This window comes from Psammomys obesus, unplaced genomic scaffold (assembly GCF_907164565.1).
Source record: "Psammomys obesus unplaced genomic scaffold, mPsaObe1.curated_primary_1811, whole genome shotgun sequence".
Classification (NCBI taxonomy): Eukaryota; Metazoa; Chordata; class Mammalia; order Rodentia; family Muridae; genus Psammomys; species Psammomys obesus.
The window spans coordinates 10,371,562-10,390,605 of NW_026585895.1; positions in this window are offsets into that span (position 1 = coordinate 10,371,562).

Sequence of the window (19,044 nt, forward strand, 5' to 3'; positions counted from 1 at the left end):
TGTGTGTGTGTGTGTGTGTGTGTGTGTGTGTGTGTGTGTGTGTGTGTCGGGGGGTGCTGTAACACAAACCTTGGTGTGAAGTGAAACCTGGAAGAATTTGGCTTGTTAAAAACAGAAGTCACCAATCTTGTACTCACCCTGATTTGTTTTTCTTTTTAAATCAACCTTTTTGTTCAACAGCTAGAGTCATCCTTTAGAACTTTGAAAGACTCCAATGATTTGTTTTTGTTTTTTCTTTCTTTCCCATAAGAACATTAGGTTGCTGTCTTGGTCCTGCTGCTCAGACTGAAGTGAAAGTTCTGAGGCATCTTTGCTGGTGCTGTCCCTGGAAGCACTCTGCTCTGGGAAGGCTATGAACACGTAGATTCCCATGCTGCCCAGCTAGACTGTGGACTGTTTTGAGGCCTAGGTGGCTTTGATTGGGCCCAGCAGGAAGGGAGGAGATGAAACAATGGTTGGGATTCAGCCACAGTCTCCAGGATCCACCAACCAGCCCTTTTATGGGTTTATTGTTTAACTACCCAGGTCTGCCCAGCCCTCATTCTTGGCCTTCATGCAGGTTGATAGTGTCTGCCCCAACTCTGAAGAACTTCACTCACACAGAGGGGATTCTCCAATGCCAGGTGCTCTTCCATTTCGGTTTAATCACACATTCATTACGATCCTGAGATTGTTTGTTGTCATTTCCTAAGAGCTCTAGGTTTGTGCTGGGGGAGCACCAGGGAAGTCAAAGGACACTGGTCTCTCTAAGGCTGTTGAGCTGCTGCGGGATACAGGACAGATGTCTGGGACTCTACACCTCTGCTCCAAGACAGAGCCAACAGTCCTCAGAGAACAGTGGCGTTCTTAACTTCTTCTGAGTTACAGAACTTTGGATACTCTCATGCACTTGGGAATTTATGTAAATAAGGGTTAATGGTCTCCCCAGTCCCAGCCTATGAACCTCCAATCTAAGCTTCTGCTTTAGGGGAGTAAGGTCAGTGCTCTGCAAACAGAGAATGAGCATTCTACAGACCATCTGTTCAGTGTTGGGGTGTGTAGACTCTAGCTAAGCAACTCTGGGAAAGGTTTCATGGACCAAATGAACCTTGATCTTTACAATAAAGTCTGGTGAGCACTTTGGTGCCAAAGGCAGAGTGTTTCAAGTAGAATGGCATGAGTAAAGGGGAAAAGGTAAAGCTTCAGTGTTTAAACGTTGACACATCTGTCCGTGTAACACACATTAGACACTTTCTGAATTAGATAAGGAAACAGGTAAAGCACTGCTTCCAGACTGTAAGAATTTGCAGACAGAATACAGCAGACATAAATGACTGTACTACCAAGGGAGAACATAACTGTTCTGAAAAAATTCAAAGGGGTTTATTGAAAGTGTTTCAAAGGGATTAAGATAGAAGGCACATTTTAAAAGGGGTGTTCTTGCAAGACATCTGCTCAACACAATACAGGTGGAGATAAGGCACGGTTAAGATCATATCTGTAGCCTGGACATCAAAATGACAGGGACACAGTGACGACAAAGTCAGGAAGATGGGGAAATAAATAGCAGATTTGGAAAACAGGTGTAGCTTGACCCAAGAACAGTTCACAAACAAGAACCGCTTTGAAAAGTGGATGGGGCAGATCATGGAAGTCCTTGACTGGCAGGTAAGGGAGTTTGACTGAGTAATGGAGAACCATGGTTTTTTTTCTTCTTTATGTGGTACATTTGGCCACAGTACTCAGGGAGTACTGGGATGGGATGGCTTAGCAATATGGAGACCTTAAGGCTGGTTGAAAGGATACTGATCCTTGATATATATGGGAGGAAACCACCACAGTGAGCAATATAGAGAGGTGACAGGGGAACCATGGGAATTTATAGCCCCCTGATAGGTCCAAAGCTGAGATATGACAACAAAGACTCTGTCTTTTATTTTCATAAAAAGACCATGTTTTTATTCACCAGGAATGGAGTGGATATGTCTATATGATGACAGTCCTGTGTGTCATTGCCTCTCATCCTCCGAGGAAATCTCTGAGCATGGTTCTTGCTTTAGGATGGGCTGTGTGTCAAGCAGTTGTCTCCTTAATTCTTTTGCAATACATCTTAGCAACTCCCCAGAGCTGTGTTTGCCACATGGCACCTAGAGCATAAGGTCACACTGATTTGATCAATCCTTCAGCTTTAAAACAGGTTTTTATGAGACAAGAGAGTGAATCCGTTGCTGCTCTTTTAGAGGACCGCGGTTTGGTTCCTAACAACCTGTGTCTCCAGTTTCAGGGGCTCAGATGCCTCTTCTCCATGGCACAGAAGTGGTTTGAATAAGAAATACCCTCCACAGCCTCAAGGGCTTGAACACGTGGTCTGCAGGTGATGGTGGTGGTGGGAGAGGTTATGGGGAGGTGCAGCCTCACTGAAGGAAGGATGTCATTGCGGGTGGGCTCTGAGAGGTAGAGCCTCAGCCCACATACCATTTACTCTCTGCTTTGTATTTTCGAAGAGATGTGACCTCTCCACTTCCTGCCTCTGTCCTGTGCTGTTTGCTGCCATGCCTCCCTGTCATGACAGACTCCTATCTTTCTGGAACTGTCAGCCAAAATAAACTCTCCCATAAGTCAATTTTGGTCATGGTGTTTGGTCATGGCAACAGAAAAATAACTCATATAGGGACTAGAAGACATGAGTTGAAATGCACACTCAGACACAGACACACAAAGGCTAAAAATCAATCAATTAAATTAATTAAAACAAACCACATCAGATTATACTCCGCAGAGCTGGGACATTATTCTGACTGGGATGTGAGGCTTTCAGATGCGCACTCCTTTGCCTCTGACAAGCAACGGGCTCTTCTTTCAGGGCTACAAGTAGACTCTCTTCTGATCCCTTGTGATATCTCCATACCCCAAAAGGTAAATTGAGAGGTCATTTCTGGTTTCTTGGTGAGAATAAGAAGAGATAAATTCTTAGCTTAAGAAATACAACTGGTGCAACATGACCCCAAGGTTAAAACTAGCCTTTCCATCCCAAAAGGCTATGGATGCCCAATAAAGTCCTGAAAGATAGCAAGAACCTTTCTTTTTTTTCCTCTCTCTACAATATCTTCTGAGCTTCACAGTTCAGTTCTGATGTTGACAGGCCAAATACCAGTCCAGATCATATAGGACACTGGAAATGTCCCGCTGTGCCTTCGCTGTGGGGTCCTTTCCACTTCCCATCAGTCCTGGACTTCTTCTTTGCTCCTAAGGTTCCTGATCACAAAGATTGCATCCTAACTCATCCTCCACTGAGATGCCTTTCTCCCTCCCAGTAAATATTGATTATTCTCCCCCCTCTCCCTACTGAGAGCAGTTCTTCCGTTCCCTTCCAAGCCGTGTTCTGACTGTCAACAGAACACAGCCTCTCTTCTTGCTCATCTGTACATCTAACTTCCATTTAAAGTCTCAAGGCCATTGGAATAGTAGGTAAATTCTAGGAATTTCTGACTGATTTCCAAAGGCATCTGAGGTTGACCCACTGACTTTTTACCAATGAGGGGTGAAGTTGCCATCACAAACCAGAATTTCGCTGTTGAGATTGACATTGTTATATGTGATTCCACAAAAGTCTTCTCCTAACATGTGCTGAGTTAGCCACGAAACAGCTTATGTCATTTGATATCATAATGGTTACATGCTGGAGAAATAAAGCAGATGCGGACAGGCTGAGGACATGTGTGTTGGGGAGGGGTCACTTAGCTTCTCAAATGGGCCCTTACAGCATCGTGTTGGGGCTGTATCCCGGTTCTCTTCAGCAACGATCATTCTGATGGGGTGGCAGATGGAGACAGGGTTGAGGCGACAACTGCCATCCCATGTGAACTCGGGGCTGGCTGCTGAGCTCTCATTAGACAGCATTTGAGCTGCCAGAGAACGGCTCAGCTCTCACACTGGAGCTCTTGTGCTAAACCCTCCGTCTCACCACAGTGGGGGAAAAACACCTCCTTATGGGGACTAATGACTAATTCCCTACATCATGTCTAATGTATCCCAGGGTGCTAACTTCAGAACACCTGCCTCCAGCGCTGGTAAGGTAATGAGAGCGCCTGTGAGTTACTGGTCACTGACAACATTTATAATATTCTTCAACCTAACATTATTGCATAGGTCAATGTTCAGTGTTCGCTGGAAGGAAGTGAATTTTGTCACCTTGGGAACCCCGGTTTATGAGGGGCTTGGTCAGCGAAGTGTTTCGAAACCTTTTATAAACGAGGTGGATGCATTTGGAAAGGTTCTAGGTGTCCCATGATACCTCTTTAAATTTTCTTACTAATTACATCATCAAGAGGTAATTATAGCACTCCGAGGCCAGAGATTTTAAAATCATAACCATCTAGGAAATTTAGCTCATAAAAAAAGGTATGCATTGGTCCAGATAGCTAGGATGGTTGAGGGGGAGTGGGGGGGGGGTGTTGGAGGAGGGTGGCACAAGAAAGGAGCTGGGAAATCCAGGTTGCTTAAGAGCTCAGTTACCATCAAGATCCATGCTGGACGTCAGCTTCCAGGCAGTGCTGTAGGGTCTGAGTACAAACACATTACAGAGATACTTCTCGGGTCTAGAGAATTTAAATTACCCAGTTCATCGAAGGATGTGTCTAAAATAGTTATTTTACACACACACACACACACACACTGCCCCCATCCCTGACCCTCCAAAGCTCAATGGAGAAGAAAAAAAAAGTTTTTTTTCTGTGAATAACATTTCAAGATAATGTAAATTCAACGCAGCAAGATACAAATAAATCAGGTTCTTCCTAATGTCTCTATTTCTTTTGCATTTCTTCCAGGCCAGGGCTGCAGAGAAAAGACTGCCTCCTTTCCTGAGAGGCTCTCTCTCAGCAGTTAAGAAGGCTCTGGGGCTAGAATGTCTTGATTTTCTTCCAGAGTAAGCTTGTATATTACTTAGGGTAATCCTGATTTCGGAGTCAAATAGAGTCTGAATTATAGCTCTTTTCACAGACACAGCAGAATTGTATTCTCTCTTGCATAACAACCGAATGTCTGTGTTTCTCAAGAGTAACCGTCCCCTTGATCTGATTGAGGGAAGAGGCTTCTTTGTCTTGTGGCTAGTTCTCAGGCTCTGTGTTTTCTGCATCCAATCAGCTGATGATTTGAGAGTGACTTCATTAAGGTGCAAAGGAAGCTGGGAAATGTAGTCCAGAGATGGGCACCTGTTTCTTGAGTTATGCTTGACTTGAGTCCAGGGAAAGGATGGCAAAAAATTTCCCGAAAAGCAAAGCATTCTGCCCGTACTCGGGCAAGATAATTCAGTTTGGACTTCATTTTAGCTCTTTCATCTATAATAAAAGCATTTAAAAATAAAACACTCTATTTTAGAATTGTTATATATATATTAAATGAGATAGTGTATACAACATAACTGGCACTCAATAAAAGTTAGCCTTTATTTCATCTATTTTTCTGTTAGTTTTTGTTGAGTTATTTTTATGTCTACTTAACAGATATTCATAATTTATGCATTACTCTGATTATAATAACTGGACAAATAATTTGTGATAAAAACATCCATTTTCTGAACAAAGAGACTCTCTTTGGTAGGAAACGGCACAGTGTGACAGACAGCCCTGAAGGATCTGAAACCCGCCATCAAAATCCTGGCCCCTGCTCTTTCCTGTTGATTGTTCTGTACTCAGACAGTATTCAGAAGTTGAGGTAAATTTGATTTCTTGGGTGGGGGGCTGGAAGCAGAATGTTCCATCGTTTCACTAGCCACTGAAAAGTTTAAGCATTTTTCCCACACCCTTTCCTCTAAGAGTTAAAAGCATCTGTCATGCCCACTGTCTCTGTCTGTGTGTAAAGGACTCCAAAAAGATCTCAACCCTCAGCATAACTCAGCTTCACACGGAGAAAAGTGTTCCATGAAGAGTGAACAATACAAACAACATTGGAAGTTGTGAATTTTCTGTTTCAGACTACAGAGAGACCCCATGGTCGGTAAGAATGCTGGGGAAGGAAAAAGAAAGAACAGATGAAAGACAGCCAAAGCTCCGTCCACGTTGCAGGAGGCCACGCTGCCAATTAGGGTGTTTTCCTTTCAGAATGTGACCGGCTCTTACCCACTTCCATGAACCAAGAGTGCGCACACCCGACCCACCCCACTGTCAGGACAGTGCGGGGGAGTTCAGGTGACTGGCCTCCATTGGTGGGATGCCTACGCTGGGCTTTCAGCTTTGCTCCCCAGAGCGCCTACCCAACCTTAGGCAACTCGCCTAGCATTTTATAGCCTCGGTTTGCTCCTACTTAGGCAAAACCCAAAAACAACACCTGAATTGTAGTTTTAGTTGAAATAGTTTATGCAGCATTCTCAGCATAGTGCTTGGGGCTTAGTGCACTGGAAAGAAGGAGTGTGCCAGACCTACTCAGTTCTACCAGCTTTTTCATATTTGTTTGCGTGATTCTTATAAATCCTAGGGGAATAGATTAAATAATATTAAATGTGAGGAAACTGAGGCCTTGGGGGTGAGTGGTCACCCAGCATTTAAGTGAAGTGTCAGATTCAAGCTCATCACCACAGTCTGTCCTCTTAACCCCTGTATCACACTGCTTCTTGGTAGGAATCCAGAAATGCTGTCCTTCCTTACAATTGTACTAAAACTGTGAAGGTTCAGAATTCAGTTCAGAAATGATTGATGGGGGAGCTCTGAAATCACGGACATTCTAAAACGAGAGCCTAAAAAGCTTGGGCCATTGTTAGTCCAGGCATGGAGTGGATGGATGGATGGATGGATGGATGGATGGATGGATGGATGGATGGATGTTGTATGATCTGCATCCAGGAATGCATCCCAGAACCATATCTAGAGATCAGTATCAGCAGAGCAGCAGGCTCTGACTTCACCGTAATATCACACTAAGCCTGACAGGATCATTCTGAGGCACTAGCCACATCCCAGTCACAGAGACTGTCTAACAGAGACCCAGAGTTCAGAGGCTAGAAGGTTTGGACCTCTCCAGAAGCAACTTGGCACAGTGGCCTGGATTAGCCATGTGTGTGCAAAAGAAGCCTACACCATAAACAGTCACTGGTCCTAGTTAAACACATCATTACCTGACCTCCTAAAGCTACTTTGGATGTGGCATTCGCAGAGTGTCCTCAGTGTTACACTATTTTTAAAAATATTTATTTATTATGTTTATGAATGTTCTGTGTGTAACCCTGAATGCTATAGAGGGCATCAGATCCTATTATAGATGATTGTGAGCTACCACGTGGTTGCTGGGAATTGAACTCAGGACCTCTGAAAGAGCAGCCAGTGTTCTTCACTCCTGAGCCATTATTCTGGCTCCCTGTTTAAGCATGACAGGCCACTGCTTCAGTCAGAGGGTACTGTGGATTGAGGGGAGGGTAATGTAAGGCTTTAACATAATTTTCTAGGTTTGGAGAAGCAATTACAAATTGATGAGAAGCCACAAAAATCTTACATGAGGAAGGGCTCATCCGTAGGATTGGAAAGGCCACTGGGACCAGTGAGCCAGGAGAAGGGGTAGCTCACAGCTGACAAGGCTACAGCATGGGTTTAAAAATAGCCATGGTAATTTTGCAGCAAAACAGAACAATGAAGACAGGAGTCATGATGCTCAAAAAAGACACTGGCCCAACACAATGCTCTTTCATTGGCTAAGCTATTTTCATAGCAAACCCAAATTTCAAAATGTCATCCTGATAAATAGGAGAGATAAGAAAGGATAAAGTCAAGGTGTTTGGTTTTTTTTTTTTTACTACTTTAAGAATAATAAAAAGAAACATACTCTTGTTTCTAACAATCTTTTAAAGCGTTAGGGAGAAAAGACCCAGTTATATCTTATCTAGGTGCTATTTTAATATACACAACTATGAAGTAGGTTTAGGGCATATTACAAGGCTCATTTTTCTCTGTAATATTCTCTAGAATATTGGTTGGAATTCAATAGCCATGAAGAGCTATAAAAGTTTAAAACCTAATACCGCACTCTAATTTCCATCGTCTTCTGAATGTGAGTGCCAGCTTGGCAGCTCAGAGTCTACAGCATCTGTTGGAATGTGTCTGGCTGCTGGCTTGGCGTGTGTTCACGTCTGAGTTATGCTGCCCTGTGCTTGAGCGTCACCTCTGCTGGCTTTCCAACCCATCGATTAGCAAATTGTGGACGGTACTTAATATCCCAAGCTTCTCCTCTCTTCCTCTCAAAACAGGGAAGAAATGCTATTCACTCCATAGGACTGCTTTGGAGCTTGAATTAAAGAATGGGAAGGGTCTAATGTGAATCACACTGACAGTAGCTGCTTGTTGTGGTTGACTTCATTGCCACCAGCTACAGTCTTGGGCAAGCTGGGTGATATTTAGTGGGTTGTTTGATTTCTTTGACCCTCAAATCTCTCCAGAAAAGATGCTAGGAACTATACAAGTGATGTCATCCTTTAGAGAAATTTGTGTAGTGTAAGGGAAATGTATGTGTATGATGTTTGCATGGGTTAGTACCGCAGATGCTAGCTTCTGAAAATTAAAAAGAAAAAAAGAAAAGCTCTGTGCAGTTACTTCCCAGGTCCATGAAAGGCTTTCCAAATAAGGCACCATTCTCAGGAAACAGATTTTCATTTCACAGCTTCTTGTGTGAGAGAAAGACACCTTTAAACCCAGCATTGTATCTGAGATTAGAAATAAACTCATTACTGATTTCAAGGACCAGGCAAAGGGGCACAGCTGGAAAGAGCAACAAGACACTTCCATTTCACAGTGTCTTGGAGGTGTGTTCCTATTCACTCATCATTTAAACCCAAAGGAAAGATGTTTCAGCCGCCATCTTGTTTGCTCTAAATCCCCAGTCAAAAACACATCTAGAGTTAAATCGTACTCAGAGAAGAGCTGTGACCAGTCCTGCTTGATCTCTTCAACACTGTTATTTCCTCTGGGGTAGGGGTGAGAGAAGCTGACCATAAAGGAACCTCCAGGTGAGCTACAACACAGCACAGCTGTGAGGACCCAGGGCCTATTCCAGACTGTGTTCTGCCATTGGTTCTCCCTGGCTCTGTCACACTGGTCAATGGGATGACAGTATGGAGTTGCAGGGTGCACTCAGAGACAAATGATACACAGAAGCACAATGTCAGCAGTCAATGGAAATACCCCAGAAAAGCTAACCTGGTGTGGACACTGAGGTTGAAGGGTCAGAATGAAACTCCTGCTAGGGAGTGCAAGGCTACTCTTCCTGGACAAATCTAGTAACCACAGGAAAGCCAAGATAGACTCCTCATTTTTGATCTTCTTTAGCATTGTGTTGGGATAACATCAATTAATTTGGAGATTATTTTGTCTGAAGCATCTTGAAGAAAAATGTTCGTGAGGATATGGAAGACAGAGAAGTCAGGCCTTAGAAATTAACCACACCAATGTGTTGGTTTCATATGCTATTTCACATTGCATGACTCACCTATGAATTTCATCTCCTTAGGCCCTTTGGATACTTAGACAATATTTTTATCTCCGAGTCTATTAGTAGAGCTGCAACTCAAGGTGTCTTTAACACATCAGTGCATTTCTTTAGTTCAGAGCTGAGGGCAGATTTTAGGGTTGGTTGATTTGGTGGCACCATGTTATCCTTCATCCTCTGGGCACTAGAATAGCTACAACAGTTCCAGGTACCACAGTAAAGCCAGAACTTTCCAGAGCAACAGGGGAATTATTTTCCTTCTATGGTTCATTCTCTCGGGGATGAGACTCTGCACCCAGTCAGCCCTTTCCAGGAGCCCTCTTGAAAATGTTCATGCATGTCCTATTGGCCCGATTATCCTCTCTTGTAAAGAAGAATGGAATTGCTTCAGACCAATCAATCCTATTTCTTGGGCAGGGAAGAGACCAGGGTATCCTGTGACACTTAGTCACAGGGAGGAGAGGTGGAGCGTTTTAGAACTCTCAGCGAATCCTTAGAGTTAGGTTTTAAAAGAGAAGTAGGAGGCAGATACAGGACAGGCAGACTCAGAAGCCAGTCATAGTGGTGCGGTGGGTGTAATCCCAGTCCTCATGAAACAGAGGCAGGAAGATTGCTGCAGGTGTGAGGCCAGCCTGCTCTGCAGAGTGTGATCCAGGCTGGGCAGAACCACACCAAGAAGGCAAAAGGAGAATGACAAAGGAGTGACAGGATGTGGTAGAACTCGGTTTGATGAAGTTGGTTCTGTGGGGTAGTAGGGTAGTCTCAGAATAGAAGTGGTGGCTGAAAGGGGAGTTCAAGGTCACAGGTAAAGTCCTTCAGATATCTACTGGACTTTGAAAACATGCTCCTTCTCTGCGGCCCTGGTTCCTCAGATAAAGGAGCTTCTAACCTGCACCCCTGGCTTGAACTTGGCCTCTAGATCTGTTGACCTTCATTCTAAGGCTTAATACATGCATGGCATGTGGAAATTTTGCATTTAGGAGAGTAGGCTGGGGCAAGGAGGAAAGATGAGAGGGAGGGAGGGAGAGAGGGAAGAGAGAAAAGGACACACACATACACACACACACTGAGAGAGAGAGAGAGAGAGAGAGAGAGAGAGCCTGATTCCCTTAACTGTCACACCAGTCTTCCACCCACCTTTGGGGCCTCTGTGCCTCTCCTCTCTTTTTTCCTGCCTCTCACAGCAGCCTTCCCCAGGTTTGGCATTTTTGTCTGTATGTATTAAGTCCAAGCACTCAGTTTTTGCTGGAGAACATGGAGTAGGACTTGGAGATGGCTTCCCAGCTCTGTAAAGAGGAGGTCAGAACATTGTGTATAGGAGCCTGAGGTCAGGTCAGGCATCTTCAAGAAGTGCTCACTTCTGCAGAAATGGGCTGGGCATCCTCTGCTTGATGCTGGCCTGTTAGTATGCTAGCCGAGTCTTTGTCTCTTCGCTGCACCTTATCAAATATTCTTAAGATTGTCTACCTTTTAGCATAATTGGAGAACATCTTAATGCCTCGCAAGCCACTTTTCCCCAACCTTATCAAGGACATTTTCGTGCAAACTTGGCAGGGGCCAGAGTGGGGACTGTCCTCATCACCGAGGCTGCCGCACACTGTCAGGGCTGTTGGCCACAGCGTCAGGGGCTAGGCTACCACCGCTGCCTTCGCCTCCTCATCCATCCTCTGTCCTCGGGCCTCCGCGTGCAGGCCAAAGTAGGAGTGAGCGTGGGCCAAGTGTTCTTGACTGAGAATATATGCGTGTACAACAAGCACTTACGTGCACGTGTGGACTCGCAGGGCGAGGTGCAGGGAGCGTGGGAGAGAGTGGCTCTCCGCTTCCGCTCCTGCTTCTGCTTGAGTTAGAAGGGCACGAGATCCGTGTAACATAAAAGTGAGCCTCTGTAGGTTCAAAAGGTCGGCAGCAGCAGATGGCAAGTGTTCATGACACCAAAGCAGAGGACCTGAATTTGGAGAGTGGAAGAAGAGACTCAGCTGTGACCCAGACCGAAAAAGCTGGAAGAAGACGGACTGACTCCCCTGTCAATAACAGAATTTAGGTTCAGAACGCCAGGGGCGTGGCTCTCTGACCAGTGGGCGCAGGAGAGTTGGGGGATGTTTTCTAAGAACACGGGCCTCTAAAACTCTCCCCAGGCTTGCTGATGGAGCCCAAGCTGGGGACAGGGACCAGGAACTCAGGTTCTATACAAACCCTCCAGGTAATTCTGAGTCAGTTGGTCTGTAGACCTCCGACAAACACGTTCCTCAGTCGGTGGACAGGGTGAGCAGCCATGACAGTGAAAAGGGCCACGCCCAGGAGCGCTGTCCGCACTCCGTTACACAGATGACCTCACTTTTGTCTCTTATTAGCCCTGGCAGGCTAGTGCTCCATTGCTTACTTACAGGCAGGCTGCGCTGCTCACACAGAGACCGTCAATAACCTGGAAGGAGGTCATAAAGCTGGTGAGCGGCACTGAATTTCCACCCCACAGTGAGCACAGGGATAAGAGAATTCGCATAGTGAAACGTTAACATAGTCTGTGGCTGATGTATTATGCCTTAGAGCGATCGTTAATCTCAGGCTTGGCCTGGCATCTTGAAACTAGAAAAGAGCGAGTGGTGAGGGGATGGATTTTTGTGTAGCACTAAAAGGTAGTACGAGCTCACTTTCTGTAGTTAAGAACTTAATTGATTTTTTTTTTTTTTGCATGTGTGTGTGATGTGTGTTTGTATGAGTGGCACACGTGTGTTCAGGTGCTCGTGTATGCATGAGGAGGCCTGAAGATGACACTGGATGTCTCTCTTGATGGCTCTCCACTTTGTGAATGTAGGTAGCGTCTTTTGCTGAACACTGACATTTCTGCTACTCTAGCCAGCCAGAGTGCTCCTGAGTGCTTCCTTGACCTGGGATCACAGATGTGCTGTGGCACCTATCTCTGTGAGCCCGAGGGTCCAAACTGTGGCATTCACACTTTCATGACAAGAGCTTCCGACGCCAAGACATCTTCCTAACCTGTTTTATTTTTTTAATTTTATTTTATAGGAAGAAAATTGTGTGCCCAAAATTTTAGGCTCCAACCTTGATTTTAACTAGTAACAACCCTTAGTCAACCAAATTTACCCCCTCCCACTTTTATCTAGGGGGTAGCATGACAAATGATAATTAGAGAGTAAGAATTTTGTTAAACTTTATATTAAACAACTTCTAGCACACACTGAGCTCAACATCCTTTAAATTCTCTGCTTATATCCAGAACTTTCCCAGTGAGACTTGATGCTCTGTGAAAGATGACCCGAAAGCACACACACATGCACACATATGCTTGAGTGTGTGTGAATGTGTGTGTTCTCAGCATTCTACAATGGTTGAGGAATGGGGAGAACTTGAAACCCAAAGGCTTACTATTAGTTGGCCACACAACTCAGCTAATTGAGGACTTTAAAAAATTTTTAAATAAATTACTTTTTGCCTCTCTGATGTGTGAGTTTCAAGCTCTTACAGGAGAGAAATGGAAAGGTAGTATTGGCGGAAGGGTGGGAAGGGGTGGGGTCTGTAACGCATATGCTTTTGAAAGGGAAAGAGTAATTAAGTGATATATGGATACATATATTTATACGTACTATACATTGTATCAAATATTGGGAATAGTTTGGATTTACCATAATAAAAGGCAGGTAAGTTTCAGAAAAAGGCAAGTGGTATCCTTCCAGTCTGAGCTGTGGCTCCCACCAGGAGGCAGAAAAAAAAAAATGTCCAAAAGCCTTTTTTTCTACCCATAAACCCTTGATCCTTTATTTTTATAGGACATAAGGCAATGGTTTTTCTACTAGCCACAGAAAGATTCCTGAGAAGCCCAGAGCATCCCTAGATTCTGGTGAATTTATGAGGTTGGCAGACAGCGTATGGGAAGGTGATTTCCTTTGCTTTGGTTTCTATATCATTTTCTATTTAAAAAAAATTCAAACTACTAGACTTTCTTTGCCATCCTACTTCATGAGGTATGAAGAAAGGACACTGTAACTGCTTAGTAGAGGAGCTGGGCGAACCTATCTGACCTCGGGAGCATAAGAAGCACCAGGGCACGGTCTTCCGGTCCTTTGCCTCCTGTCTTCTCCATTGGCAATTCTGCCTTGTGCAATCATCTGCCTTTTGAAATGTGGCTTCAAACTCTGCTCTTATTGAAGTCCACCCTACCCCTATCTCTACTGTAAATCACAACTTGGTTAAAAAAAGAAATGAATTTTGAAAACATCATCATCATCTCTCTCTCTCTTTTAACTTTTTATTTGTTTAATATCCCAACTGCAGTTTTCCCTCCCTCCTCTGCTTTCAGTCCGCCCCTACCTCCCTTCTTCACACTCCCCCCCATCTACTCCTTCTCTGATTCTCTTAACAACAACAACAAAAAAGACAGACCTCCCCCTGGATATCAACCAGCCCTGGCATAACCAGTTGCAGTAAGATTAGGTGCCTCCTCTCCTAGTAGGGCTGGACAAGGCAACTCAGCAGAAGGAAAGGGACCCAAATGCAGGTGACAGAGTCAGAGACAGCCTCTGCTCCCACTTTTGGGAGTCCCTCGAGAAGATAAAGCTACATCCTGTTCCTGCAGAGGGCCTAGATCAGTCCCCATGCAGGCTTCCTGGTTGGTGGTTCGGTCTCTGTGAGCTCCCATAGGCCCAGGCTAGTTGATTCTGTGGTTTTTCTTGTGGTATGCTTGACTCCTCTGGCTCCTACAATCCTTCCTTCCCCCTCTTCTGTGGGATTCCCCCAAGATCCACATAACGCTTGACTATGGGTTTCTGCATCTGTTTTCATCAGTTGTTGGGTGAAGCCTCTATTAAAGATTGGGCTAGATGTTAATCTGTGAGTATAGCAGAATATCATTAGGAATCATTTCATTTGTGTTTGGTTCAACCTAGCTGTCCATCAACCAAAGAACGGATAAAGAAAATGTTGTACATTCACACAATTGGCTATTACTCGGTTATTAAAAACAATGACATCATGAAATTTGTTGACAAGTGGATGGAACTAGAAAAGATCATGCTGAGTGAGATAACCCAGACCAAGGAAGACAGGCAAGGTATGTTCTCACTTCTAAGTAGATATTAGCCATACAGTACAGGATAACTATGCTACAAACCCTAAGAAGTTAAGTAGCAAGGAGGGCTCGAGGGGAACGTGTGAATCTCACTGAGAAGGGGAAATAGAATAGACATCATGGGTGGAGATGGGGACTGGATTGTACAAAGGGGGAGGTGGAAACAGGAGGGATCAGGTGGGAGGAGGATGGAAGGGGAGAGTACCGGGAGAGACAACTAGAACTGGGGGTGGAGAGCAGCTCTTGGACAAGCTAGAGATCTAGGACAATGGAAACTCCCAGGAATCTATAGGGTGACCCTAGCTAAGACTCCTAGTAGTGGGCAGTATGGAGCCTGAACCAGTGCTTTCCTGTGATCAAGCAAGACTTCCAATGGAGTGAATTGGGAGACCAGCTCAGCCACTAAACCTTCACCCTACCATCTGTCCCACTTACAAGATGTGCTAAGGGTAAAGGCGGCACAGGAATTGAGGGAGAGGCCAACCAACGCCTGCTGTTGGCTTGAGAGCTGTGCTACAAAAGAAAGCCCCCCTCTGACACTGCAGAGGGCCAGGAGCCAGGGGCTGGATACCCCAGAGATGGAGGAGAGAATCTCTCTTTTAAAGACAGCACCTCACTCTGTTGCCAGGCTATCCTGGAGCTCCCCACAGTCCATGCTGGTCCGGATCCCTTGGTGGTCCTCCTGCGTTAGCCCTACAAGTGCTGAAATTAAAGAAGCGGGCCACCACCCCATGCAGAAATGTCACAACCTCAAAGAAGAGCAGCTCCCACTCGAAAGGGGACAAGATGAATGTGGAACTTTCACAGACATTTTTTTTTTCCTGTGGTGAGTGCTGTAAGTCTGTCCTGTCCTCTGTGTCTCATAACCTCCACTGGTTTCTGTGATCTACCTCAGTGGGAGTTTTGAGATGTGTAGGGAAAGAGACATGCTGACCTTTACATAGTACTGATGCATTTGGGTATCTGCTGTTGGTTGTGCAGCGACTTTAGGATTCTGGTAGAGTTTTTAAATCAGAAGGAGGGCAGGGCACACATCTATATCTACCTGGCTATGACATAAGTGTATTTACCACATCAGAAGTATTATGAATGATATTCAGGGTCACTTTATTATGTGGCAATCAAAGAACAGAATTTGTTTTTAGTGGGGCAAAGAATGGCTGCCCTTTAGGAACTAGTTGATATGGAACAAAGGAGCTTGTAAAAAATTAGTTTTTCTGTGGAGTTAAAGGAGACATGCGTGCCAGCTGATTTATGGGCCGTAACCTTCCAAGAATGGCTGCCTTCCATTTGAAATGGGACAGGTAAAGGTCAATGTTATAATGAAGAGTTTCACGTCTCCTTACCTGGGGTAAAAGTTGCTTGACTCTGATAGTGTGGAGTTGAAAATACAAAGACTCTCCTCAGAATTTGCTTTCAGTCAAAAATTGCCAAGTGTGATAGTAAAACAATGATGAAAGGTTTGCGGGTAATTACGATTCCCTGAGACAGTCTTGAAAACAAATCAACAACAAAAGAAAACCATAAGGACCAACAGAGACCAAAAAGAGTGGTTGGGTCTGTGTGTCCCTGATCTGTTTGTACAGCAATTGCAGCTCTTAACAGAGTAGGTGCCTACAAGGACTGTCTGGGTTGGAAAGTAAGGAAATGCCTAGCCACAGAAGAAGTTAGACAGTTGAGCAGTGCACTGTATTTTCAAACTTTGTCAAATGAATCAGTCACAACAATGTAGTGAAAGAAGAATAGAGCAACATAATATTAATTGGCCAATATGTTTTTAAATAAAACAAGCCGGCGAATAATAATCACATAGATGATAAGGAAGCCTTCAGTGTATGAATGTTTTGTGAAAAACCTTATTTTGAACTCAGGCTGTTGAAAAAAAAAAAAACAAACATTCTGGGCGGCTTTTTCTCTATTGGCGGAAAAGAAAGTACTCTCCAGCTTCATTCGTCTACAAAGGATACTGGTTTTCCATATAAGAATAATAAGTGTGAGAAAGTGCCAGCACACTTCTTAGCATAAAGTTAGTACTTTACAAATGTAAATATGTTGAATCCAAAACCAACTAATTCCCACACACATTGAGTTTTATTGCTAAGCTATTTTATCCCTTTGGTTGAGTTTGTATAATATATATCAGCCTCTAACTACCTCAATTCCTGTTCTATCCTGAAAAGAACCCTCTAGCTTTCCTGTCCTAGTTAATTTCCTTCCAATCAGCTGGCTGTGTCCTCAGCACTGTCACTATACATTTACAGGTTAAATTCATTAACATTCAGTTCTTATTTTGCTGATCACTCTCTTTCTTCCTCCTTCCCTCCCTCCTTCTACCCCTCTCAACACACACACACATATACACAGAGAGGGAGAGAGAGAAACACACTCAGAGAAAGAGAGAGAAGTATGCACCTTCCTGCATCTGTGTTCACCTTTGCCTCCTATCTGTATCTGTCTTCAGTTCTCCCTCAGCTTTTCTGAATTGTTTTTTCTCACAGTGTTTCCCTCAGTTGTACTTATATCTATCCCTTAAAGACTATAATTCTTTTAGAGATCACTCTTCCATCCTCTATCCTGTTCTCTCCTTCCCCTTTGCATTTGATTTTAACACAAAAACTTGTTCATGTTATCAATTTCCACGCATGTCAGGCCAGCAAATCCAGGTTTGGGTATGTTACTGAGATCTCTCTCGAGTTCCAAAGAATCGTGCCGTGGTGGTGAACAGCTCAGTGTCACCACATCCAGAGCTGAGCTTGTCTCCATTCTCTGCTTGGTAACTTCTCCTCCAATTTCCCATCTTGAGTGTGCAAATTCATTAAGTTGAAGCCATCTTCCCAGTTGGATACCATCCTTTCAGTTGTTCAAGCTGTGAATCTATGAGTAAATCTTAATTACATTCTCATGTTTAATTCTGACATTCTTGGGGGTTCTCTTGTGCTCTTGAGCCAGTGTGCTGTTCCCACTTCTATGGCTTGAGTTCAGACCTTCACTGTTGTAGCCACTTGTGCCCTTTGGCTTCCATCCTTACCAGTTCATCTTTCATAACTTGGAGCGGTGCTGAGTGTGTGGACACAGAGGCAAGCATAGCCAACAGAGTCCCTGCTCTTGCGCAACTGTACTAGGACCCTGGATCACTCTGAAGCCCAGGACTGATCTTATCATTCCCTGTCCAGTGTCCTTCAGGGGCTTTTCAAGCTCCAGAGCAGTGACTGCCTTTCTTAGAATGGTTTCAACTGTTATGAAACACAGCCCAATTATTTTACTTGGAAACCCTGACTGAGACTGGACTCATGGCCACCCAAAGAGCAAAGCATTGTCTTTCGGACTCCTATGCAGCAGGCATGGTGGTCACACAACTGAATTCTGGTCAAGGAAAAGTATGTTTCTTAGAACCAGCTAGTCTAGCTGGCTAGTGGGACTGGGACTGCTTTTCAGCCCTCTCTCTTTCTTCACTCTTGTGTCTTGCTGCACAAATGTGCTTATTCAGGTCCAGCAGCCATCTAGGGTGGCAGAAAAACTCATGGATGGAGGGTATGCATCCTAGGACAGTGAAGTCTAAAGACAGAATCCCAAGTCCTTGGTCGAATTATTAATTATGGTGCCCTAAAACAGCTTTTGCTCGTATATAACCACTTTTTTGTGAAATTTTTTGGAATGATAAAGTTATATTCAGCTGAACTTAATCCTAATAAAGAGGCTTATAAGGTCTTGCACAAAGTGACTTTCTTTTACAGCTTTGAAGCCACCTTGTCTTATTGGCCATGTAAGCACTAGAGCCCTTCTATATTCTGCCTCTCTTTCTACACACACACACACACACACACACACACACACACACACACACACACACCCTTCTCTTGCTTCTTCTGCTGAATATTCTCTCTTGCTTTATCGTCATCTCTTTCTTATCTTAATTCTATTTTTGTTCTGATGTAATTTCTTCAAGGAGACCCCTTAACATCTTCTCCAAGTTCAGATTAGGGTTAGGTGTCCTACTTGAGGGATAATCTCTGTTCCACACCTAACAGACAGTCTATAGGTTCTGCTAGACTGCAGGCTCCTTGAGAGTATGTTTATTAGGTGCTGTTACATTAATAGCTCTCACTCTTATTTTTTTGACAATTTCATATCTAGGTGATAGAAGACTTTTTTTGCCTTTCAATTCTTTTTAAAAATTTATTTATTTATTTATTACAGGTTATTCACTTTGTATCCCAGCTGTAGCCCCTTCTCTGGTCTCCTCCCCATCCCACCCTCACTCCCTTTTCTCCTCCCATGCCCTTCCCCAAGTCCACTGATAGGGATGGTCCTCCTCCCCTTCCATCTGACCCTAGCCTATCAGGTCTCATCAGGAGTGGCTGCATTGTCTTCCTCTGTGGCCTGGTAAGGCTGTTCCCCCCTCAGGGGAAGGTGATCAAAGAGCAAGCCAATCAGTTCATGTCAGAGACAGCCCCTGTTCCCATTACTAGGGAGCTCACTTGAACACTGAGCTCACTTGAACATTGAGCTGCCAT